The sequence below is a fragment of the Theobroma cacao genome, chromosome 6 (assembly GCF_053813885.1).
Source record: "Theobroma cacao isolate CCN51 chromosome 6, ASM5381388v1, whole genome shotgun sequence".
NCBI lineage: Eukaryota > Viridiplantae > Streptophyta > Magnoliopsida > Malvales > Malvaceae > Theobroma > Theobroma cacao.
The window spans coordinates 20,659,044-20,686,438 of NC_142644.1; the positions used below are offsets into that span (position 1 = coordinate 20,659,044).

Genomic DNA, 27,395 nt, shown 5'->3' on the forward strand with positions numbered 1-27,395 from the left:
GCATCCCAAACTAATGATGAATTATTCAATTCCAAGTAAATGAAAAACACAAATTATAATTATGTATAATTTATTCATATTGTCTTCCACATATACCAATTAATTAATTAATTATATATATATATATATATATATATACTTGATTTTTTTATCACTTATAATAAAATAGAAAAAAGGTTAGGGAGCTCGAGAAGAGCAAGGGAAACAACAAAAAGCAGGGGTTGTATAATTACAGCCACCAAAATGGCAGCGGCATCCCATGACTCAAGTAACTCAACCTCGGCCAAATAACAAAAATCTCAACTGATTCCAAGACTGAAATAGAAGCTAAGAAGGAACCCTGCCGAAACAAAACTAGACTAACAGCCCGCAAGAATCTAAAAAGAACTCCATAGGCAAACTGGCAAGATAGCAAACTCAACATGAGCAATGCCGGGCGAACAACCAAAACAAGAAGTTAATAAAAAGAAAAATCGAAAACGAATAATTGATTCTATTTCACTTACAAAGAAACTAATTAATAAGAAAAAAAAAACCCGACAATGATTTATTTGTCTTCTAATAACACATGCAGCAACAAGCATCTATATATGGGACTGTATATGAATCATATAATTCACTCAAAATGCTTAACGTAAACGCTTGATTAAGTACAAAAGGGAGAAAGAAATGGGCTCTGAAACCCCTTTGCAGCTTCCAGTCATAAATTTCTCAAAGCAAGACCTCAAGCCAGGATCCCAGGAATGGGATTTGTTGAAAAGCCAAGTCCGCCAAGCACTTGAAGAGTATGGTTGCTTCGAGGCATTGTTTGACAAAGCTTCCTTGGAGCTTCGAAGTGCAGTGTTCGAAGGCCTGGAAGAGCTTTTTGACCTCCCTTTACAAGCCAAAATGCTCAATGTCTCCGACAAGCCTATATTGCACCACATCCTAATGCACCTCTATATGAAAGCATTGGGATTGAGGATCCAAACATCGCTGAAAATGTAGAATCTCTTACTAACAGCTTTTGGGCCGAAGGAAACACAAGTTTCAGGTTCACAACTTTCTAGCTTTTTCCTTTTTTTTTTAATTTCATTGGCAAAACTATGGTGTTTATGTCATTTTGTCTATGCTATTAGTCTCTAAAGAATAATTAATCTACATTTTGCAGTATAAGTATACAATCGATCGTAGAACAAGTATCGGAGCTTGAACAAATGGTTAGGAGGATGATTTTGGAGAGTTTTGGTCTTGAGAAATACATGGATGAGCACATGAATTCCACGAAATACCTTCTAACATGAAATACAAAAGCACCACATACAACTGAGAAAAAGCTTGGGTCCAGAGATCACACAGACAAGAATATAGTCACTGTATTATGCCAAGGTATTGAAGGGTTGGAGATTCCATTGAAAGATGGTGAATGGATCACTGCGAAACCGGACTCTTTAACTGTCATGATTGGGGATTCTCTCTATGTAAGTTACTCTTCCTTTCTCATTTTTACAAGTTTATTGAGAGAAAATGAATTACTTGAGAACTTTTTTATTTAAAAGCAAGGGATTTTCATTAAAAAAATGGAAATCGAAATACAGCTAATAACTTTTTTTCTTTTGGAGAAAAGCAAGATGTATTATTGCTGGAAAAGGTGTAAAAAGGTCAAACCACAACCCAAATCCCATGAGGGGTGGAGATTGACAACAATAGGACCAGAATTTTTGAACAAACAATACCTCCCTAGCAACAATACAAACAGAACAAACATCAACCGCCAAAACAACGGCCAAAGACAAAATTCCAGAACTGCAATCCCCCTCAATTACAAACCGTGAACTCACTTATCAACTCAACATTTAGTTCCTCAGCACAAAACCAAGAATAGTCAGCAATCGCGAGTTTTTTTATAGTCATCAGCAACAGTTTAATCCATCATAACAAAAACAGAGACGAGTTATACATTCCATGGGCCTCCCACCACTCCTTCTCTATGTGATCAACTCCCACCACCAACGATTGTTAGCCCAAGTCCCCTTATCACCAGTCAAGACCCCACCAATGACCGCCTATAAAAAAACACTAGGTACAGCACAGAAATTGAGGACAGCACACTCGTATAGCTCACAAGTCATTTGCACTTTGCAACCAGAATCACAAAACTCGATAGAAAAACAATTCAAAGAAACTCAATGATGAGTTATAGATGGCATCCGGAACCAGTAAATGCATCATTGATTCACACATGATGCTGACTACTAATTTCCTGCACCACCATGTGACCAATTCAAAAGACCTTGCACAATAGCACCACCAAAGCCTCCCACTTGCCAATGCTAACAGTCCAGATATTCCTGATAGAACTCAACAAACAAAGCCTAGAGATATGAGTTGCAACTAGTTCCAGGTGAAGTAGTTTGTAACCCCAACATCACATGAATTTAATTGAAAATCAAAAGCAGATCTTGTGCTCGTTCAACCCCAGCTTTTGCAAAATTTTGATTTCGAAGCTGTTAATTTTTAGAATAAAATGTCTCATCTCCACGATGAAGATGCAGTATTAAGTACCCACTTAATAACATTTGTGGAGTTACTCGCGATGATGAGGTTGTGACAGTTAACCCAAGTGGATACCGCGAAAACCATGAAGGCTTCTCTTATAGCAAGTGCTCGACAAGGTTTGCATCTCCCATTCCGGTTGGCTTTGAAAAGAAAACCTTAATTAAACCATGTTCATCTCAATGTACACCACAAGTGCTTGTTTTTCTCTGGTACCATTAATTGCTCCATCCACATTGGACTTGAGGTGCTCATTTTGGAAGGCATTTTCATAAGACAATTTACTTTATCATTATGGGCTTATTCGTTGCTGATGTAAGCATATAAAACCTAAACATATGAATAACCAATTAGTTTTCCTTCGGCCATTTGGACTTGGCACACCTAACAATTCTAAGTTTTATTGGTTCAAACAACTGCATCATATTACATGCATGCCTTCCCATCAAACACAATCTTGTTTCTATACAGCCAAATGAATTAGACAAATAGTAAAGAAAGTCATTCTCTATATCTTTAATCTCTCTATATTAGTGAAGGTGACATTACATGCCAAGAAAAACGGAATAGCTTCTCTTGGAGTCCAATTGATCTCCTACGCATCACGCCAAAGTGTCCAAATTCTCCAAGACTCGCGACATGTGAAGATGTGACAATTAACCGTCATCGCCTCCTTATTGCATAGGACACGTATTGCTGAATTATTGCCCAGTAACCCCTTTTTCTAAGAAACTCTTCTTTTACTGCCACTTTTCCTCTAAGCACCTACTAAATGAAACTTCCACTTCTGAGGGAGTAAGACCCACCCACACCATCTTCTATAGTGTCTTGTTTGCTTCATTCTTACCCAAGACTATTTTGCAAAAAGAGTTCGTAGAGCAGACAATGCTAGCTGACCTTTTCCATATGAGTTTGTTTTCTAGAATCTGATCAGGATAAATTAAAGTCCTTGAGACATTAAAAAAATTCTGTCCACTGTCTCCCTTCCCAACCGCAAACTCTCCTTATTAGAGCAATATTCCATTACCATACGTTGTTCACCCATGAATCAAACTCGTTTAAAGTTCCATATTCATTAACTACAAAAGAAAAAATTTCTTCGAAATGTTGAACGGAGAACCATGCCTTTTATCCATTCGTCATTCTAGAACGAGATATTGCTTCTGTTGCCAACCGCAAAGCCTATACCTACAATCACAAAAGAAAAGTAGTTGCCATTAGAAAAAGTGGGCTGATGATATTTTTCCTTAGTGAGCAGACCCTCCACTCTCTCTAGCATAAAAGGACAAGGCTTGATGAATCTTCCTCCACTATGACTTTTCTCCAAAGATTATTCCACTCAGCACCATATCTCTCGATCCACTTATTAAGGAGCAGTATGTTCTTTAATCGGAGATCAATAATTCCAAGACACTTGCCATCTCTATAATTGCTAATGGATCCCTAGTCCACAAGATTCTACCTAGTATAGACAAACACCATAAAAGTCGTCTTTGTATTTCGAATCTTTTTTTACCTCTTGCGTAATCTGAAAAAGTGACGTATATTAAATGGCAAAGCTTGCCAACATTGCCTTAATTAGTCCCACAAAACCCCTAATAGATAACGTAATCGACTTCCAACTAGCTAACGGAGCTTCCAATCTATCAATCACAGATGGCCAAATGGATCAGGAATTTTACTTAACCCAAGAGGTAGGCCTAAATAAGTGGTTGGTAGTGAACTGACCTTGCAGAAATCAATTCGATCCATGACTATAATGCTTCCTCTTCTATCCCGGTTCCAAACAAACTACTTTTATTGAAGTTAGTCTTCAAACCTGACAAAACTTGAAAACATCTTAAGATTAATGTTGATTAAACTATTAATCTTAAGTTTACAAGTGAAAGATCACTAAGCCATTACCACTAATACCAATCCCTTCACACAACCCTATATCCATTACTATGTACATGAGGATATTAAATGCCTCAATTACCAAGTTAAATGAAAATGGGGATAATGGGAACTCTTGTCTTAACCTTTTCCTAATCTTGAGCTATCTAGTAGGTGTACCATTTATAAGCATTTAAATGGACATTGAAGAGATACATGCCCTTATCCATCTATGCCATTAGTCTCCAATACTTATCTTATGAATCATCATTTTCAAGAAATTTTAATCGACATTGTCATAAACCTTTGCAAAATCCACTTTGAGGAAAACATCATTGCTATTACCCTTACTCAAGAAATAAATAATCTCATTAATGATCAAGGTGCAGTTCGTAATCTATATACCTTTAATAAAAGTGAATTGATTTCTCCTCGACAATCTTTTTCACCACATGTCTTAATCGATTGGCTAGGACCTTAGAAACTATCTTGCACTTATTACCCATTTACTCACTCAACACCTCCAAATTAGTACATTTTGGACTATGTTAGTATATGCCCTTGAGCTAATTAGATTGGTCAAAAAAAATATATTGTCATTTAATGCATATTTAATAGCATAACTATATGTGTTAGAGGTTTTCCTTTATGTTGTGCAATAATAAGGAGTTATTAAGTGTTAATTAGATGAAGCCCATGGAACATAAAGGCCTTGCAAGAGAATTGTAAAGTTGTTACAATTGTGAGATCAATATACATTAAAGCCATATTCCTAAAATTGTTCATAGTCATTGTATTGTCAAGACAAGGAATTGACAATGTTCAAAGACTAGTACATGTTAAGCCTCCTTACTTAGGAAGTAAATTGTCACGACCCGGAACCTTCCTCAAGCCCATGACAACCGTCGCGATGTCCCAATTGACACTCATTATCCGGAATGCCAATCGAAACCCCGCAAGGCTAACGAATCAGTTTCTTGCCTTTTCTGTGAGCAATCATTGTTAAATATCGAGTTTTAAGAAAATATAAACTATTTTAGATCGAAAACAATCAAAATAAAATTTTCGCCACATAGGGGTATTTTGGTCATTTTTACCAGAAAATTTCGAAACCTGATAAAGATACAACGTATGGTAGAAAAATATCCACTGTCGGTTAAAATTAAATTTTTGTAATCTAAATCATTCATTTAGAGTGAAAAGTTGGCTAATTAAACTAAATAAAAATATTTGATAATATATTTCATTTTCTTATAAAACAATTTTTATAGACCTATACATAAATAATTTTTGTAGCATAAGAATAAAATAAATTCATACATACAATAATTTTCAAAGTTATAATGTACAATAATAATTACAATGACAAGTAGCCCATAAATACACCAAATATTGGTGATAGTAACCTACTGTCTGTGGGATAGAGAGGTCAACTGGAATCCTCTACAAAATCGGATATCTACAAGCTACCACAGGCCTGAAATGTTTGGAAATGAGGTGGGTGAGATTTTGCAATCCCAATGAGTAAACAGACATTATCATAAATATCTAAAGGCGAGTAAAATGAAGGCAAGTTTAAACAACAAATCACAAACCATTTCATAAGGTTTTCAATTTCTTTCTTAAGCCATAAAACATTTGTAATTTACCAAAACAGTTGTCAAGGCTTATAACCTTTATTAAAAACATGGCTCAAGCCAAAATCTAGTCCTCGAGGATACCTTGGCCGAGGCATCTAACAGAGTCCGCCAAGGTTGTTAAGATATTTACATGTTAAACACATTCTAGTTTTGAAAACAAGCCGTTCCTTGACGTTGACCGAGTTACACATTCACGTGGGGGTTCGACGTGAAGTGAACTCTAACACTACCCCGAGAGTTACCCTCATTGCCTCTACAACCGGAGTAACTATGCAACCGGATTTACCGTACCCCTCTAATAGGCAATCCACGGAAACCCGTCACTGCAGTGACTAAACTCACCAATTTTAATAAAATTTCGACAGTATAACATGATTTTTATTTATTTATCCAGCCTGCATAGTAAAAGACAGCTTACATTCTATTCCCAATGCAATTATAAAATATAACCACATATACTCATATATCATAAGCCATTCATAAGAAAATATATTTTTCAAGACAATTGGTAGCCTCCAATTACTCAATTTCATAATCAACACAATATATTTTTATTTGTCACATTTATTTCTAAAACATCAAAAATCCTGTTTTAATCTCATTTTCGTTTCATAAAATACATAAAGAGCATTTAAAAATAAATTCTAGATAATTTATAATAATAATAGGTTTACTCACCGTTTGTACAGATGAAATGCTTCCTAGGTGCCCCGATCACTGTTGGTCGGGTACGACTTCCTTGCCTTTACCGGAAGGCTCTCCTCCTAGACACATTACAAAATTTACCCAATTCACCACATTGATGCTAAATCACTATATAATTGACTTAAATCCTATACTAATGCATGGTATGAAATGCAATAGCCTAAAACGGCTTAAATGCGGTATTAACCTATTTTTGGCACTTTACCCGATAAATTGCTAACGCGCTCCATTTTAGCTCTAAATCATCCCATTCTCTCTCCAACATTTCTAACCATTAAATATCAGCCAATAACCTTCTAAAATCACCAAAATCAGTTCACTTTCCTCCTTAGAAAATTCGGTAAAAAATGGGACATTAACTCGGTAATTTTCTACTTTATTTTTCTATCACATTTAACCATTTTTCATCATTTTCTCTTCATTTCTCTTAGAATAAAAATCAGATCATCATTATTGTACCTCATTGCAGATTCGGCCAAGGGTGGGTATTGTGAAAATTTAATGCTTTCTTGCCCAATTTAATTTCTAAACACATTTAACTAACTAAAACTATCAATTTAACTAAAAATCAAAACCTAAAAATTTAAATTTCTCCCCCCTTCAAATTCGACCAGCCCTTGATGTCACTTTTAGATCTCTCTACTCAAGCATGCTAAATGGAAACAAAAGCATAGGAAAGGTAGAAATCAAGCTAAAGTCGAAAAATCTTATCGTTAGACGCGTAAACGGGCGAAAAACGCGAATTTCCCTTTGAATTTTCTTGTTTCTCTTTGGTTTTTCTTTCTTTCTTCCTTTCCTCTCTATTTTCTCTCTTGTTCTCCCTTATGGCCGGCCAGCACTTAGTATGGGGTTTAAATGGGCTGATTTTTCATTAAAATAATATTAAACAATTAAAAAATGTCATGTGTCACTTTTCCATTGGCTCATTTTTAAAATTTCATCCTTTAAACTTAAATTTTTCACCACTTAACATACCATAGTTGTTCATACCAAAAATAAATAAATCCTATGATTTTGACAAGTTTTGGGTGGTGAAAATTACGGTTTTTACCTCGGGACGATAAAATTACCGTTTTGCCCCTATGTTCCGAAAATTACCGGAATTGAAATTTTTCACTTCCTATCATTAAATTATACTCCAAAAAGTTAATCTTGATCAAAAATTTCACTCCATGATCAAATTATTATCTTAGGTGGCAAAATGACGATTTTGCCCCTGAACATCGAAATTTTCCATTTTACCCTAAATGCACCCTCGAACTCTAAACAATCATTTTTAGTCATTCCTGGACTTCATAATATTAAATTTCACTTACGATTCCTATTTGAACTAGTTCGAGGTTAAATCAACTCAAGTGTACCGTTAAGTACAATATCGGGTTTCGTCTATTCTTAGGTGCTTTCCTAGCATAATAACATGCTACTCAGTGCATGTATGTCATGACATGTGTTTATAGGGTCAGGTTTTACATAAGTAATCGATCTCATAGATTCTAGTATATGGGATACTTGAGGATAACATGTGGGTGCTTGTTAAAGAACAAGTTCAATGAACATGACATGCTATGAGAACTCCATTTCATATTTCATTCAAGTTTGTATAAAATATGTTCTCATGTGATAGTTAAGCAACTAGTCCTCAAACTTGAGACAACAGGTCATCTTGTATGAGGAATGACATACTTTGATTTCATCCTTATGGGTTTAAAGTCGACCAGATGCCTAAACAGGGTGTTTTTGGACATGCCATGAAGCATGCGAAGGTGAATGACTGGTCAAGAGAGGATTCAGCACCCCAAGTGATATGAGAGGATGTATCTCACTTGTTCTCAATTCTTGATTAACTTGTGTAAAGTCTTCGGCCAAAGCATTATGAATTTGAGGAAAGCTAGTTTCCTAAATTCATAAGTTTAGTCATGAATTATGAGAAATAACATGGAATGTTATAAGTAGACACCGAGCCATGCTTAATGACATGTCTGAGATATTTGATGAAAGGACCGTATTGCATTGAGAGGCTTATCACTGAAGGGCTTTGTTACATTCTTTAATTAACTTTCTAACATTTGGGTGATCATGATGTATTGCTAGATACCGCTCATGATCTATAAATATAAATCATTTATCAAATTGATATTTGATTAGGATTTATATTTATTGTCAATATGTTAGAAGCTTAATGGGTCACACACATTAAGTGACATGATTAGGATTAAATAAGGATAATTAATTAAGTTGGACTTAATTAGAATAGATCAAAATAAAGTGAGAAATTAATTAATTTCATAGAGACTTAATTAAATTAAAATACAACTTTGTATTTAAGGTTACAACATAGTTTGGCTATATAAATATATTATGTTAGCAAACTCAAACTCTAAGCCTACAACCATTTCTCAGCCGTTTCATAAAATAAAAAAAGAAAAAAAATTTTCTTTGTATGACAAACATAAGATTCTGTAAGAACATTTGGTCTTTTTATTTTGGAAACAAAACTTGTTAGCACAAGTAAAAATCTTGCCTTTGAGAAGGTCTTATTTAGTCACTGTGTTGATTATTGTTAAAGGCCAAACACTTGGGTGGTTGAAGATTTGACAATTCTAAAAATGAAAAGGCAAAGATTTTGGTTGCAGGATTGTAGACCGTCTTATTTTCTTTTTGGGTTTTTGTTGTATCATAATCCTTTTGAATTTAATTGGCTCTTAATTATGATATCTAGAGCAAGATATGTAACTCTTAAACTTATGAGTTTTTATAATTAATTTGAAAGTTACATGAAAAACACAAGCATTGATCTTATAAGATTCGACTGTTTTTCTAATTAAATACTAATTTATTTTTTTGTTGCGTTATATTTTTTAATTTCTTGATTATTTTCATGTTTGAACATGAGGTCGAATCCCAACAGTGGTATCAGAGCCTTTTTTTGATGTTTTCATGTAATTTGCATGCTTGATTCTTGGTGATAATTAGTAGGATTGATTTGGTATATATCGGTTTTAAAGGCTTTCTTTAAAATCTGTTTTTTGATTTTAATTCAAATTTGGACAGCATGTAATTAATTCATTAAAACATGTTCTAAAAAGTTTAAAATAATGTTTAGTTGAAGAATTAATAATTGCATTAAAAGGCTTGCAAAATCAAGTTAAAACCGAACAGTTTTAAGGTGTTTTGGAGATTAATGTGCCCATTATCTTTTAGTAACATTGGGTAAGTGTTATGAGTTGTTTTTAATTGTTAAAAATTAGTTTTATTAAATTAAATTACTACATGTTTCAACCAAACTTGATTTAGTATGAAAAAGGTTCATAAAAATCATGTTTTTGAGTTCCAAAATAACAAAGATTCAATGCAAAAAATTTTGGGCAAATATGATCGGTTTTGGTGGCTTAATTCTTCATGAATTTTGTGTTTAATTGTTAAACACACTTGCTGAAAATTTTCAGCAGCTTTTTCATGAATTTGACTCATAATTTATGGAGTTTTAAAAGCACTTAAATGCCATCTATTTTAATTTTGGGTGATTCATAAAAATTAGAAAATTATTTCCTACTTAAAAAGCAATTCCTAAAATTAAGGATAGAATTTTAATTTTGGGTGATTCATAAAGAAGAGAAAATTGTTTTCTACTTTAAAAGAAATTTCTAAAATTAAGGATAGTATTTTAATTTGAGAAATTCATAAGAAATATAGTTTCCTACTTTAGAAGAAATTTCTAAAGAAAAGTTATGTGACAGGATTGAAGTTTCCTTAAAATTTTGGTTTGATTGGAAGTTTTTAAAATTTGTTAAGTCACCATTTAGGTAACTTGAATAACATACAATTTAGGAAACCAATCCATGTTCTAAATTTTAGAAATTAAACTGTTGTCTTAGATATATTTTAGGAAGTTTACCTAAAATAAAAAGGTTTCCAAAATTAAAATGAGTTTTAATTATGGAAAGAATTAAAAGGGTAAGTCTTAAAAAGGAAAATTTCATTTCAATGAATTTCTAATAAGAAATAAGGAGTAAAATGTTTACTTTAAGTGTTTTGAAAATGGGAATTTCTTAAACACTAAATTGTAATAAAACAATACCAAATAATTTGAGTTTAACACTTTAAGTGAATTAATTGATGTTTTTCTCAAATAACACACAAAATCATCAAGTGATATTGAGCTTGCATTTATTTCTATGCTTTTGATTATGATTATAAAGCATGAAGATGATTATGGACTTAAACCTTAGAAGATTAAGTCATAAATGGTTAAATTTATTTCTCATGGTATTTATTTTAAAATAGGGTCTACGCACCCTACCTTAGCTCTATTTTCTCCAGGTTGTTAAATTTTTTTCTCACCTAACTCTCCTCGAATGTCACTTAATCCTCAAATGTCACTCAAGATTTCTTGATTATAGAATGTAATTAGTTACATCAAAGTGTATAACTAGGGTTAGATAGAAAAATTTTTTATAACTTGAAGATGGAGATCCAAAGGTGCTATAGAGATTCAAGGAGATTACAAACAAAGCTTGAAGACGATGTTTGTGTAAATCCCCTAGGAATTTGACCAACTAATTTCCTCAATGGCTCGAGGAAATTAGACTTAGTAAAGTCCATAATCATCCTATTAGTTGGCATGAGATAGATTTATTTTTCAGTATATATAGATGATATATGTGAAATGTGGTAAATGCTATGCATGTCAACAATGCCAAATCAATGAGACCTTAATTAATGAATTAATAAATGAAATACCTCATTAAAATATTGAGTCAAAAAGTTGCCTTCCATCATATAATAAGATAACTAGGTTGCTCTTTTAATTGGAGGCTTGTTAAGTCACTTAAGGCCAAACTTTTACAAGAGTATGTTTGAGTTATTGGTGGGTCTTACTCGACTAGTACTACGTTGTTCGGATGTGTCACACATGACCGCATAGTACTAGAGGCATAGTTAGGCAAAATGTATATGATGCATTTAGACAAAGTTGTAACCTAATTGATCTAGGAGCTGTATAAGATACAAATTGTAAGCTAAGTTATCTACCTAATTATTGTCATCATGGCATTTATATGGATGATCTCGATCAAGCCACATGTGTAATGTTGGCTAGTACCACTCTAAATCTTCAAAAGCAATATGAAGCTATGAATGCCTTGGATATTATCCTAAACTTTAGAGAAATGTTCGATAAGGAAAGTTACACAGAGAGATTTGGAATTTCAAGGAAATTGTTTCGATGTAAGATGTCCGAGGGAAGCCTAGTAAGGCCTCATGTGCTTAAGATGATAGGATTTATCACTCGACCTGAACAGTTGGATTGGGTTATGGATCATGATTTGAGCATAGACCTTGCACTTTCTTCACTACTAGAGAGCTATCCACAGCTCGTGTTGACTTTCAACAGGAACAAGATTAAGGTAACCCTTTCGAGCTTATTGAATATGCTCACATAGGTTAAGAACACCATAACGAATGAGAAGTCTTCAGTTCATCATGTCTCTTCTAAGAAAAATAAAAATAAGGAAAGAAAATTTTTCTAAGAAAGATAAGGGTGAAAAGGCATCAACTTCAAAAGGTATGAAACCTATTGGGGTGAAGAAGGACAAAGACAATGACAAATGCCATTTCTACGGCAAACTTGGGTATTGGAGGTGCAATTGCAAAGATTATCTTGAATCCATCAAAAGGAAGAAACAAAAGGAAGCTTCCACTTTAGGTATGAATCACATGATGATTTATTTTTCACTACTTCGTATATGATACCTTACTCTTTATTAATGGTTTTAATATGTATGACATATTGAATGAACTAATAACAAGTAGCAGTAAATAATAGGATCATGAAGGGGACAACTTTAGTTGATGGTGATCAAGCTCATCGACTTAGATTAAATTGTGAAACAATAAATAATTTTAGAACATTGAATGTTTTCATGACATGATTGTCAAGATGAGATGTTTTGGTTTTGGGCCTATGACTTAATATTTTATTTTATGTTTAGGAAACATAGATTTATATTTGGCTAGCATGAGATGCTTAGCTTATATATATTTATATATTTATATTACATCTCATTTTATCTCGGAATTGTTCTAAATTATTTATCCTTAAGTATAACCTTGCATATATGATAATCAATACTAAGTCATAATGATAAGATCATTGTGAGATTATTTTTCTTTTGATTATGAATCAAAAAGGAAATTAATGAGTTGACTTAGTTAAAATTGAGTCATAACTCAATGAATTCATAATAGGATTATGAACATATTTAGTCAAGGAGCATTCTTAATAAAATTTTGGATCTAAATTAAGATTGCTTATAACTAAATAACAATTGATTATCATATTGAATTCATAAGAGATGAATCATAAAGCATTTTGAACCCAGTTAATCGTATGAACTAACCTTTGAGAGGATTTCATCCCATAACCAATGATGAATGACTGATGACATATATGTATACATAAAAGTTATGGATATAACGTCCCAAAGGAAAGTAAATAAGTTTACTGGGCAAGATTTTTATATAAGATAGAAATAGTGGGAGCTAATGACACTTTAAAGGTCAAGAGTCATGAAATTATAAAATCCAATAGATAAGATCTATGCACAAAGATTAATTTAATGGGATGCATAAAGATGCATAATTCATCCATTAAACACAAACCATTAGTAGGATGCATATTGATGCACTACTCATATAAGATGAGTCTACTAAATAATCTAACATGAATGATTGGATAATAATCTCTATTCAATGTAATAAATTCAAAATAGTTGAATGCATTGAATAATATAACATATTTTGTGCACAACATAAGGTTAGTGGGAGTAAGATAAGTTACTCATTAAAAGTGTATAAGATACATTTGCTAGTCTAAAAAAAATTATAATGGGACTAAAGAGTTAGAGTCTAAAAAGGGACATAACAAAAGAATTTAGGATACAAAACAAGAGATAATTGTATGATTATATCTATAATTAGATACAAACCTTTTGTTTAGGATACAAAAGAAGAGATATTTGGATCATTGCTTTAATGAACCAATAAATGATTTCGAGTTGTTAAAGTAACAACAAGAGTCACAATAATGGAATCAAGGTCTCGTTGTGATCTAAATTAGTATTTCAATTATGACAATGGAGATTGTCAAACATGTAAATTAACATATTCCCAAATATTGCAATTTGAGTTGTCCTAGTAGAGACATAATTGGTAAGCGAAAAAGTTCAATATTGGATACGTTAGCAATTGACTCAAGTGCAAGTGGGAGATTATTGGTATATGCCCTTGAGCCAATTAGATTGGTCACGGAATATATATTGTCATTTAATGCATATTTAATCGCACAACTATATATGATAGAAGTTTTCCTTCATGTTAGTGCAATAATAAGGAGTTATTAAGTAATAATTGGATGAAGCCCATGGAACATAAAGGCCTTGCAAGAGAATTGTAAAGTTGTTACAATTATGAGATCACTATGCATCAAAGAAATGCTCTTAAAATTGTTCTTGGTCATTGTATTGTCAAGACAAAGCATTGACAATGCTCAAACGCTGGTACATGTTAAGCCGCCTTACTTGCCAAGTAAGTAATCGATTTCATAGATTGAAGTATATGGGATTCTTAAGGATAACATGTGGGTGCTTATTAAAGAACAAGTTCATTGAACTTGACGTGGTATGAGAACTCTATTTGGTATTTCAGTAAAATGTCTATGGAATATGTTCTCATGTCATAGTTGTGCAACTAGTCCTCACTAAGTCATTTTGTATGAGGTATGACATACTCTGATTTCATTCCTCTGGGTTTCGAGGCGACTAGATGCCTAAACATGGTGTTTTTGGGTATGTCATGCAAAGGTGAATGAGTGGTCAAGAGAGGATTCATCACTCCAAGAGATATGAGGGGATGTATCTCACTTGTTCTCAATTCTTGACTATCTTGTATAAAGTCTTTAGTCAAAGCATGATGAATTTGAGGAAAGTTAGTTTCCTAAATTCATAAGGTTAGTCATGAATTATGAGAACTAATATGGAATGTCATAAGTATACACCGAGCCATGCTTAATGACATATCCGAGATATTTGATGATAGGACCGTATTGCATTGAAAGGCTTATCACTAAAGGGTTTTGGCAATGCTTGGTTAGGGGGAATGGAATAGTCATTCTTCCCCTATTCTCATTCTTGAGATAAAGCTGCATTTGGTTCAATCGAATGGCTATTCTTTTGAATAAACATTCCAAGAGAAGCCTGAATAGCCATTACCAAGGCCCTCCTTGGTAATAGCTATTCCAAATTGTTGGGAATAAGAAAAAAAGTTGATTAGACAAATATACCCTTTTACAATTTAAAAAATTATCTTATAAAAAATACTAAACCTATTTTTTCTCTCTCTTCCTCACTCCTCTCTCTAAAGCACAAAAGACACAAAATTTTTCACTTCATTTTCAAAAAAGGGGAAATGAAAATATTTAAATATTATTTAATATATTAATATTATTTCACTATAATAAATATAAAGCATATTACTTAATATTATTATTTGAATATAATAAATGTAACAAAGAATATTATTTAGTATTATTTAAATTTAATGAAGAATATATTTGTGAGACCTCAACCTCTATAGGCTTGTAACTAAGTATAGATGTAATAATACGAGCCAGGGGTAGTTTCGTCATTTTCTCTAATAAGCTCCCAAAGTAAATTTTAAAAAATATTATGGCCTAAGTAGGCTTAAGGCATAAATGGATGGTGAAATTAGGGGTAAAATGGAATGGAAACCAAAATTTTGACGATTTTCACGATAGGGGCAAAATGGTCATTTTTCACCTCGGCTTAAAATTTTAAGTTTTTATAAATCTGAACATATCTAAACCATTATGGATATTGTCCCAGTGTTAAAAGAGCAAAAAGATTGCATAAAAGATTGGAGGAGAATAAGTAAATTAGTGGAGGGGCAAATTGGTAATTTTAAGGGAATGGATAAAATTGGCCTATAAATATCTTGAAATTCCAACAGCTTCTTGAAATTTCCAGCAGTTGTCTTCTTCTTCCCTTCTCCTCTCTCACGTTTCTTCAATTCTTCCATGGGAGTTCTCTTCAAGCTTTCATAACTTTCTCTCTCTAGCTCTAATTTTCATGCTTTTAGTGTACTCTTCCATAAACCCTTATGCTCTTTCATCCTTTCACTTTAAAACCCTTCAAAAATCTAGTTTTCATACTTTCTCTCACTAGTTAGGCATTTTAGAGAGAGAAAGAGAGAATTACCCCATTGATTTGGAAATAATTGGAAGAGAATTTGACTATAAATGAGCCTTAGGGTAAGTGATGAATTAAGCTTGGTTTTTAGCTGTAGAAAATGGCTAGTAATTGGGATTTATGAGCTGTTTTCTTGTTGATTATGTTCATTACTTTTAGTGATTAAGATAGTGAACATAAATGGCCATTTAATATGGCAATTGAAAGCTAGTTTAGAGATAGCTTTTAGGGGTCATAGTGTGTAAATTGATCTATTGTTTATGTTAATGTGATCCTAGGTTTTAAGAAAGCCCCATCATCTCATTCGGACAATTAGGGGAATTGGAGTCATTTAAAGACTCTACAATCAATTGGTGAGTGGACTGCCTATCAAAATAGTTTTGGAATATGACTATTTTGAACAAAGTGTTTGATTGATTTTATACAACTTTTTTAAAAAAATGAATGCCTTAGGAACAAGCTCTTGAGAAATGATTTATGTTATGATATGTGGTTATTATGGATTTCTATGTGGCTGCATTATGTTGTAATACATATATGCTTGAATATAATGCTGTGTAATTATATTGACTCGGCTATGTGCGAATAGGGAGTGCGCATAAGCCAAGGATGACCCGGTTATGTGCGAGTAGAGAGTGCGCATAACCTAGTGATGACGCAGCCATGTGCGAGTAGGGAGTGTGCATGAGCTGGTGATGATGACGATGGGATGGTGTGATGATGATGATGGGTATATTCGTATATATATATATACATATGTAAATATTTGTGTTATAGGAAATTGATGGATAATGGTTTATGGTTGTAATGCATGTGAAACTTGACATGTTAAACCTTGAGAAATTGTTATGTGTTTCATATTGGTTTTGAACATTTCAAACAGGGTGGTTTTCTTTCGGAGAAAGGGAAATTTTCATTTGATGCCCTGTATTTCGCTGTAGCGAGAATGATTCTCGCTACAGTGAGAAACTCTCGGGTTTTGAAAGGGTAGGCTGGTGGAAAACTCACTGCAGCGCGGATGCATTTTTGCTGCAGCGAGAATGACACTGTAGCTTATCGCTGCAGCGAATTACATTCTCGTTGCAGCGAGAAACTTTTTGTTTTTAGGTTGCAATTTCACTGCAGTGAGAAACATTCTGTTTCTGGGTTACAATTTCGCTGCAGCGAGATTGAATCTCGCTGCAGCGAAAAACTTTCTGTTTTGGTATCCTATCTTGTTCAATTGCTGACTTATCTTTCACTACTTTGCTACCATATCGAAGCATCGACTTCCAACATTAAGAATTAAACGAGTTAAGCTTAAAATGAGAAGGTTTAGTGAGAAATCCTCGGCCAATTGAGAAACCCTCGTTCGATTAATAACTAAATCAAAACGTCGCTGTAGCGGAAAGACATTCTCGCTGCAGTGAGAAACTTTCTGGTTTTGAAAGGGTAAGCTGGTCGAAAACTCGCTGCAGCGAGGATGCATTTTCGTTGCAGAGAGAATGACACTGTAGCTTCTCGTGCAGCGAAATACATTCTTGTTGCAGCGAGAAACTTTCTATTTTGGTATCCTATCATGTCCAATTGCTGACCTATCTTTCACTATTTTACTACCATATCGAACCATGGACTTCCAACATTAAGGATTAAATGAGTTAAGTTTAAAATGAGGAGTTTTAGTGAGAAATCCTCGACCAGTTGAGAAACCCTCGTTCGGCTAATAACTAAATCCCAATGTTGCTGCAGCGAGAAAGTCTCGAGTTTTGAAAGGGTAGGCTGATCGAAAACTCGCTACAGCGAGGATGCATTTTTGCTGCAACGAGAATGGCATTGTAGCTTCTCGCTGCAGTGAAATACATTCTCGCTACAGCGAGAAACTTTCTTTTTCTGGGTTGCAATGTCACTGCAGCGAGAAACATTCTGTTTGTGGGTTACAATTTTGCTGCAGCGACATTGAATCTCGCTGCAGCGAAAAACTTTCTGTTTTGGTATCCTATCTTGTCCAATTGCTGACCTATCTTTCACAACTTTGCTACCATATCGGAGAATGGACTTCCAACATTAAGGATTAAATGAGTTAAGTTTAAAATGAGGAGGTTGAGTGAGAAATCCTCGACCAGTTGAGAAACCCTCGTTCGGTTAATAACTAAATCCCAACGTCACTGCAGCGAGAAACTCTTTGGTTTTAAAAGGGTAGGCTGGCCGAAAACTCGCTGCAGCGAGGATGCATTTTCTCTACAGCAAGAATGACACTGTAGCTTCTCGTTGCAGCGAAATACATTCTTGCTGCAACGAGAAACTTTATGTTTCTGGGTTGTAATTTCGCTGTAGCGAGATTGAATTTAGCTGCAGCGAGAAACATTCTGTTTCTGGGTTACAATTTCGTTACAGTGACATTGAATCTCGCTGCAGCGAAAAATTTTCTGTTTTGGTATCCTATCTTGTCCAATTGCTGACCTATCTTTCACAACTTTGCTACCATATCGGAGCATGGACTTCCAACATTAAGGATAAATGAGTTAAGTTTAAAGTGAGGAGGTTTAGAGAGAAATCCTCAGCCAGTTGAGAAACCCTCCTTCGGTTAATAACTAAATCCCAACGTCATTGTAGCAAGAAAGTCTCGGGTTTTGAAAGGGTAAGTTGGCTGAAAACTCGTTGCAGCGAGGATCCATTTTCGCTGCAACGAGAATGACACTGTAGCTTTTTGCTGCAGCGAAATACATTCTCCCTACAGTGAAAAACTTTCTATTTTTGGGTTACAATTTCGCTACAACGAGAAACATTCTGTTTCTGGGTTACAATTTCGCTGCAGTGAGAAACATTCTGTTTTTGGGTTACAATTTTGCTGCAGCGACATTGAATCTCGCTGTAGCAAAAAACTTTCTGTTTTGGTATCCTAGCTTGTCCAATTGCTGACCTATCCTTCACTACTTTGCTACCATATTGGAGCATGGACTTCCAACATTAAGGATTAAATGAGTTATGTTTAAAATGATGAGGTTTAGGGAGAAATCCTCGGCCAGTTGACAAACCCTCATTCGGTTAATAACTAAATCCCAATGTCGCTACAGCCGAAAGGCATTCTCGTTGCAGCGAGAAACTCTCGGGTTTTGAAAGGGTAGAATGGCCGAAAACTCGCTGCAACGAGGATGCATTTTTCCTGCAACGAGAATGACACTGTTGCTTATCGCTGCAGGGAGAAACTTTCTATTTCTGGGTTGTAATTTCGCTGCAGGGAGATTGAATTTCACTGCAGCGAGAAACATTCTGTTTTTTCGGTTACAATTTCACTGCAGCGAAAAACTTTCTGTTTTGGTATCCTATCTTGTCCAATTGCTGACCTATCTTTCACTACTTTGCAACCATATCGGAGCATGGACTTCCAACATTAAGGATTAAATGAGTTAAGTTTAAAATGAGGAGGTTTAGTGAGAAATCCTCGACCAGTTGAGAAACCCTCGTTCGGTTAATAACTAAATCCCAACGTCGCTGTAGTGGAAAGGCATTCTCGCTACAATGAGAAACTCTCGGGTTTTGAAAGGGTAGGCTGGTCGAAAACTCGCTGCAGCGAGGATACATTTTCGCAGCAGCGAGAATGACACTGTAGCTTCTCGCTGCAGCGAAATACATTATTGTTACAGCGAGAAACTTTCTGTTTTGGTATCCTATCTTGTCCAATTGCTGACCTATCTTTCACTACTTTGCTACCATATCGGAGCATGGACTTCTAACATTAAGGATTAAATGAGTTAAGTTTAAAATGAAGAGGTTTAGTGAGAAATTCTATACCAGTTAGAAACCTTCGTTCGGTTAATAGTTAAATCCCAACGTCGATGCAGCCGAAAGGCATTCTCATTGCAGCGAGAAACTCTCGGGTTTTGAAAGGGTAGGATGGTTGAAAACTCGCTACAGTGAGGATGCATTTTAGCTGCAGCGAGAATGACACTGTAGCTTCTCGCTGCAGCGAAATACATTCTTGTTGCAACGAGAAACTTTCTATTTTGGTATCCTATCTTGTCCAATTGCTGACCTATCTTTCACTACGTTGCTACCATATCGGAGCATGGACTTCCAACATTAAAGATTAAATGAGTTAAGTTTAAAATGAGGAGGTTTAATGAGAAATCCTCGACCAATTGAGAAACCCTCATTCGGCTAATAACTAAATCCCAATGTCGCTACAGCGGAAAGGCATTCTCGCTGCAGCGAGAAAGTCTCAGGTTTTGAAAGGGTAGGTTGGCCGAAAGCTCGCTGTAGCGAGAATGACACTGTAGCTTCTCGCTGCAGCAAGAAACTTTCTTTTTCTGGGTTAGAATTTCGCTACAGCGAGAAACATTCTGTTTGTGGGTTACAATTTCGCTGCAGCGACATTGAATCTCGCTGCAACGAAAAACTTTCTGTTTTGGTATCCTATCTTGCTAATTGCTGACCTATCTTTCACTACTTTGCATCAATATCGGAGCATGGACGTCCAACATTAAGGATTAAATTAGTGAAGTTTAAAATGAGGAGGTTTAGTGAGAAATCCTCGACAAGTTGAGAAACCCTCGTTCGGTTAATAACTAAATCCCAACGTCGCTGCAGCGGAAAGGCATTCTCGCTGTAGCAAGAAACTCTCGGGTTTTGAAAGGGTAGGCTGACAGAAAACTCATTGCAGCGAGGATCCATTTTCGCTGCAACGAGAATGACACTGTAGCTTCTCGCTGCAGCGAAATACATTCTCCCTACAGCAAGAAACATTTTGTTTCTGGGCTACAATTTCGCTGCAACGAGAAATATTCTGTTTCTGGGTTACAATTTCACTGCAGCGACATTGAATCTCGCTGCAACGAAAAACTTTCTGTTTTGGTATCCTATCTTGTCCAATTGTTGACCTATCTTTCACTACTTTGCTACCATATCGGAGCCTGGACTTCCAACATTAAGGATTAAATGAGTTATGTTTAAAATGACGAGGTTTAGTGAGAAATCCTCGACCAGTTGAGAAACCCTCGTTCGGTTAATAACTAAATCACAACGTCGCTGCAGCTGAATGGATTTGTTGTTCCAGCGAGAAACTCTCGAGATTTGAAAGGGTAGGATGGCCGAAAACTTGCTGCAGCGAGGTTGCATTTTCGCTGCAACAAGAATGACACTGTAGCTTCTCGCTGCAGCGAAATACATTCTTGTTGCAGCAAGAAACTTTCTATTTTGGTATCCTATCTTGTCCAATTGCTGGCCTATCTTTCACTACTTTGCTACCATATCAGAGCATAGGCTTCCAACATTAATGATTAAATGAGTTAAGCTTGAAATGAAGAGGTTTAGTGAGAAATCCTCGACCAGTTGAGAAACTCTCGTTCGGTTAATAACTAAATCCCAACGTCGTTGTAGCGGAAAGGCATTCTCACTGCAACGAGAAACTCTCGATTTTTGAAAGGGTAGGCTGGCCGAAAACTCGCTACAGCGAGAATGCATTTTTGTTGCAGCGAGAATGACACTGTAGCTTCTCGCTGCATTGAAATACATTCTTGCTACAGCAAGAAAGTTTCTTTTTCTTGGTTGCAATTTCGCTGCAGCGAGAAACATTCTGTTTGTGGGTTACAATTTCGCTGCAGCGACATTGAATCTCGCTGCAGCGAAAAACTTTTTGTTTTCGTATCCTATCTTGTCCAATTGCTGACCTATCTTTCACTACTTTGCTACCATATCGGAGCATTGACTTCCAACATTAAGGATTAAATGAGTTAAGTTTAAAATGAGGAGGTTTAGTGAGAAATCCTCGACCAGTTGAGAAACCCTCGTTCGGTTAACAACTACATCCCAACGTCGCTACAGCGGAAAGGCATTCTCGCTGCAGCAAGAAATTCTCGATTTTTGAAAGGATAGGCTGGTCGAAAACTCGTTGCAGCGAGGATGCACTTTCGTTGCAGCGAGAATGACACTGTAGCTTCTCGCTGCAGCGAGTAACTTTCTGTTTTTGGGTTGTAATTTCGCTGCAGCGAGAGACATTTTATTTCTGGGTTACAATTTCGCTGCAGCAACATTGAATCTCGCTGCAGCGAAAAACTTTCTATTTTAGTATCCTATCTTGCGCAATTGCTGACCTATCTTTCACTACTTTGCTACCATATCGGAGCATGGCCTTCCAACATCAAGGATTAAATGAGTTAAGTTTAAAATGAGGAGGTTTAGTTAGAAATCCTCGGCCAGTTGAGAAACCTTCGTTCGGTTGATAACTAAATCCCAATGTCGCTGCAGCGAAAAGGTATTGTCGCTGCAGCGAGAAACTCTCGGGTTTTGAATGGGTAGGCTGGTCGAAAACTCGTTGCAACGAGGATGCATTTTCGCTGCAGCGAGAATGACACTATAGCTTCTCGCTGTAGCGAAATACATTCTCGCTGCAGCAAGAAACTTTCTATTTCTTGGTTACAATTTCGCTGCAGCGAGAAACATGTTGTTTCTGGGTTACAATTTGGCTGCAGCGAGATTCAATTTGGCTGCAGCGAGAAACATGTTGTTTCTGGGTTATAATTTGGCTGCAGCGAGATTCAATTTGGCTGCAGCGAGAAACATTCTGCTTGTGGGTTACAATTTCGCTGCAGCGACATTGAATCTCGCTTCAGCGAGAAACATTCTGTTTTTTCGATTACAATTTCACTACAGCAAAAAACTTTCTGTTTTGGTATCCTATCTTGTCCAATTGCTGACCTATCTTTCACTACTTTGCTACCATATCGGAGCATGGACTTCCAACATTAAGGATTAAATGAGTTAAGTTTAAAATGATGAGGTTTAGTGAGAAATTTTTAGCCAGTTGAGAAACCCTCGTTCGGTTAATAACCAAATCCCAACGTTGCTGCAGCGGAAAGGGATTCTCGCTGCGGTGAGAAACTCTTGGGTTTTGAAAGGGTAAAATGGCCGAAAACTCGCTGCAGCGAAGATGCACTTTCGCTGCAGCGAGAATGACACTATAGCTTCTCGCTGCAGCGAAATACATTCTCGTTACAACGAGAAACTTTCTGTTTCTGGGTTGTACTTTCGCTGCAGTGAGATTGAATTTCGCTGCAGCGAGAAACATTCTGTTTCTGGGTTACAATTTCGCTGCAGCGAAAAACTTTCTGTTTTGGTATTCTATATTGTCCAATTGCTGACCTATCTTTCACTACTTTTCTACCATATCGGAGCATGGACTTCCAACATTAAGGATTAAATGAGTTAAGTTTAAAATGAGGAGGTTTAGTTAGAAATCCTCGACCAGTTGAGAAACCCTCGTTCGGTTAATAGCTAAATCCCAACGTCGCTGCAGCGGAAAGGCATTCTCACTGCAGCGAGAAACTCTCGGGTTTTGAAAGGGTAGGCTGGTGGAAAACTCGCTGCAGCGAGGATGCATTTTCGCTGCAGCGAGAATGACACTGTAGTTTATCGCTGCAGCGAAATAGATTCTCGCTGCAACGAGAAACTTTATGTTTCCGGGTTACAAATTCGCTGCAGCGAGAAACATTCTGTTTCTGGTTTACAATTTCGCTACAGCGAGAAACATTGTGTTTCTGGGTTACAATTTCGCTACAGTGAGAAATTTTCTGTTTCTGGGTTGTAATTTTGCAGCAACGAGTTTGAATTTCGCTGCAGTGAGAAACATTCTATTTCTGGGTGACAATTTCGCTGCAACGAAAAACTTTTTGTTTTGGTATCCTATCTTGTCCAATTGCTGACCTATCTTTCACTACTTTGCTACCATATCGGAGCATGGACTTCCAACATTAAGGATTAAATGAGTTAAGTTTAAAATGAGGAGGTTTAGTGAGAAATCCTCGACCAGTTGAGAAACCCTCGTTCAGTTAATAGCTAAATCCCAACGTCGCTGCAACGGAAAGGCACTCTGGCTGCAGCGAGAAACTCTCGGGTTTTGAAAGGGTAGGCTGGATGAAAACTTGCTGCAACGAGGATGCATTTTCGCTGCAGCGAGAATGACACTGTAGCTTGGCGCTGCAGCGAAATACATTCTTGCTGGAGCGAGAAACATTCTATTTCTGGGTTACAATTTCGCTGTAGCGAGAAACGTTTTGTTTCTGGGTTATAATTTCCCTACAGCGACATTGAAACTCGCTGCAGCTAAAAACTTTCTATTTTTGTATCCTATCTTGTCCAATTGTTGACCTATCTTTCACTACTTTGCTACCATATCGGAGCATGGACTTCCAACATTAAGGATTAAATGAGTTAAGCTTAAAATAACGAGGTTTAGTAAGAAATCCTCGGCCTGTTGAGAAACCTTCGTTCGGTAAATAACCACATCCCAACATCGCTGCAGCGAAAAAGCATTCTCGTTGCAGCGAAATACATTCTCGCTGCAGCGAGAAACTTTCTGTTTCTGGCTTATAATTTCACTGCAACAAGATTGAATTTCGTTGTAGAGAGAAACATTCTGTTTTTGGGATACAATTTCACTGCAGCGAAAAACTTTCTGTTTTGGTATCCTATCTTGTCCAATTGCTAACCTATCTTTCACTACTTTCCTACCATATCAGAGCATGGACTTCCAACATTAAGGATTAAATGAGTTAAGTTTAAAATGAGGAGGTTTAGTGAGAAATCCTCGACTAGTTGAGAAACCCTCGTTCGGTTAATAGCTAAATCCCAACGTCGCTGCAGCGGAAAGGCATTCTCGCTGCAGCGAGAATGACACTGTAGCTTCTCGCTGCAGCGAAATACATTCTCACTGCAGCGAGAAACTTTATGTTTCTGGGTTACAATTTCGCTGCAGTGAGAAACATTGTGTTTCTGGGTTACAATTTCGCTGCAGCGAGAAACTTTCTATTTCTGGGTTGTAATTTCGCTGCAGCGAGATTCAATTGCGTTGTAGCGAGAAACATTCTGTTTCTAGGTTACAATTTCGCTGCAGCAAAAAACTTTCTGTTTTGGTATTCTATCTTGTCTAATTACTGACCTATCTTTCACTACTTTTCTACCATATCAGAGCATGGACTTCCAACATTAAGGATTAAATGAGTTAAGTTTAAAATGACGAGGTTTAGTGAGAAATCCTCGGCCAGTTCAGAAACCCAAGTTCGGTTAATAACCAAATCCCAACGTCGCTGCAGCGAAAAGGCATTATCGCGGCAGCGAGAAACTTTCGGGTTTTGAAAGGGTAGGATGGTCGAAAACTCGCTGCAGCGAGGATGTATTTTCGCTGCATCTTGAAAGACATTGTAGCTTCTCGCTGCAGCGAAATACATTCTCGCTACAGCGAAATACATTCTCGCTGCAGCGAGAAACTTTCTGTTTCTGGGTTGTAATTTTGCTGCAACAAGATTGAATTTCGCTGCAACGAGAAACATTCTGTATTCGGGTTACAATCTCGCTGCAGCGAAAAACTTTCTGTTTTGGTATCCTATCTTGTCCAATTGCTGACCTATCTTTCACTATTTTCCTACCATGTCGGAGCATGGACTTCCAACATTAAGGATTAAATGAGTTAAGTTTAAAATGAGAAGGTTTAGTGAGAAATCCTAGACTAGTTGAGCAACCCTCGTTCGGTTAATAACCAAATCCCAATGTCGCTGCAGCGAAAAGGCATTCTCACTGCAGTGAGAAACTCTCAGTTTTTGAAAGGGTAGGATGGTCGAAAACTCACTGCAGCGAGGATGCATTTTCGTCGTAGCGAGAATGACACTGTAGCTTCTCGCTGCCACGAAATATATTCTCGCTGCAACGAGAAACTTTCTATTTCTGGGTTGTAATTTCGCTGCAACGAGATTGAATTTCGCTGCAGCGAGAAACATTCTGTTTCTGGGTTACAATCTCGCTGCAGCGAAAAACTTTCTGTTTTGGTATCCTATCTTATCCAATTGCTGACCTATCTTTCACTACTTTGCTACCATATCGGAGCATGGACTTCCAACATTAAGGACTAAATGAGTTAAGTTTAAAAGGATGAGGTTTAGTGAGAAATCCTCGACCAGTTGAGAAACCATCGTTCGGCTAATAGCTCAATCTCAACGTCGCTGCAGCAAGAAACTCTCATGTTTTGAAAGAGTAGGCAGGCCGAAAACTCGTTGCAGCGAGGATGAATTTTCGTTGCGGCGAGAATGACACTGTCGCTTCTCGCTGCAGCGAAATACATTCTCGCAGCAGCGAGAAACTTTCTATTTCTAGGTTGTAATTTCACTACAGCGAGATTGAATTTCATTGCAGCGAGAATCATTCTGTTTCTGGGTTACAATTTCGCTGTAGCGACAAACTTTCTGTTTTGGTATCCTATCTTGTCCAATTGCTGACCTATCTTTCACTACTTTGCTACCATATCGGAGCATGGACTTCAAACATTAACGATTAAACGAGTTAAGTTTAAAATGACGAGGTTTAATGAGAAATTTTTGGCCAGTTGAGAAACCCTCGTTCGGTTAATAACTAAATCCCAACGTCTCTGCAGCGGAAAGGCATTCTCGTCGCAGTGAGAAACTCTCGAGTTTTGAAAGGGTAGGCTGACGAAATACATTCTCGCTGTAGCTTCTCGCTGCAGCGAAATACATTCTCCCTACAGCAAGAAACATTCTGTTTCTAGGCTACAATTTCGCTGCAGCGAGAAATATTCTGTTTCTGGGTTACAATTTCACTGCAGCGACATTGAATCTCGTTGTAGCGAAAAACTTTCTGTTTTGGTATTCTATCTTGTCCGATTGCTGACCTATCTTTCACTACTTTTCTACCATATCGGAGCATGGACTTCCAACATTAAGGATTAAATGAGTTAAGTTTAAAATGACGAGATTTAGTGAGAAATCCTCGGCCAGTTGAGAAACCCTCGTTCGGTTAATAACCAAATCCCAACATCGTTGCAGCAAGAAACTTCGGGTTTTGAAATGGTAGGATGGCCGAAAACTCGCTGCAGCGAGGATGCATTTTCACTGCAGCGAGAATGACACCGTAGCTTCTCGCTGCAGTGAAATACATTCTCGCTGTAGCGAGAAACTTTCTGTTCCTGGGTTGTAATTTCGCTGCAACGAGATTGAATTTCGTTGCAGCGAGAAACATTCTTTTTCTGGGTTATAATTTCACTGCAGTGAAAAACTTTCTGTTTTGGTATCCTATCTTGTCCAATTGCTGACCTATCTTTCGTAACTTTGCTGCCATATCGGGGCATGGACTTCCAACATTAAGGATTAAATGAGTTAAGTTTAAAATGAGGAGGTTTAGTGAGAAATCCTCGACCAGTTGAGAAACCCTCATTCGGTTAATAGCTAAATCTCAACGTCGCTGCAGTGGAAGGGCATTGTCGCTGCAGCGAGAAACTTTCTGTTTCTAGGTTACAATTTTGCTACTGCGAGAAACATTCTGTTTCTGGGTTACAATTTCGCTGCAACGAGAAACATTCTGTTTCTGGGTTACAATTTCGCTACAGCGACATTGAATC

The 27,395-nt window shown here is 36.4% G+C and overlaps 1 pseudogene; it reads left to right on the forward strand.

Moving 5' to 3' along the window:
* Positions 1–669: 669 nt before the first annotated feature.
* The window catches only part of LOC18595838 (putative 2-oxoglutarate-dependent dioxygenase AOP1.2), a 56,247-nt pseudogene continuing 29,521 nt past the window's right edge, over positions 670–27,395 (forward strand).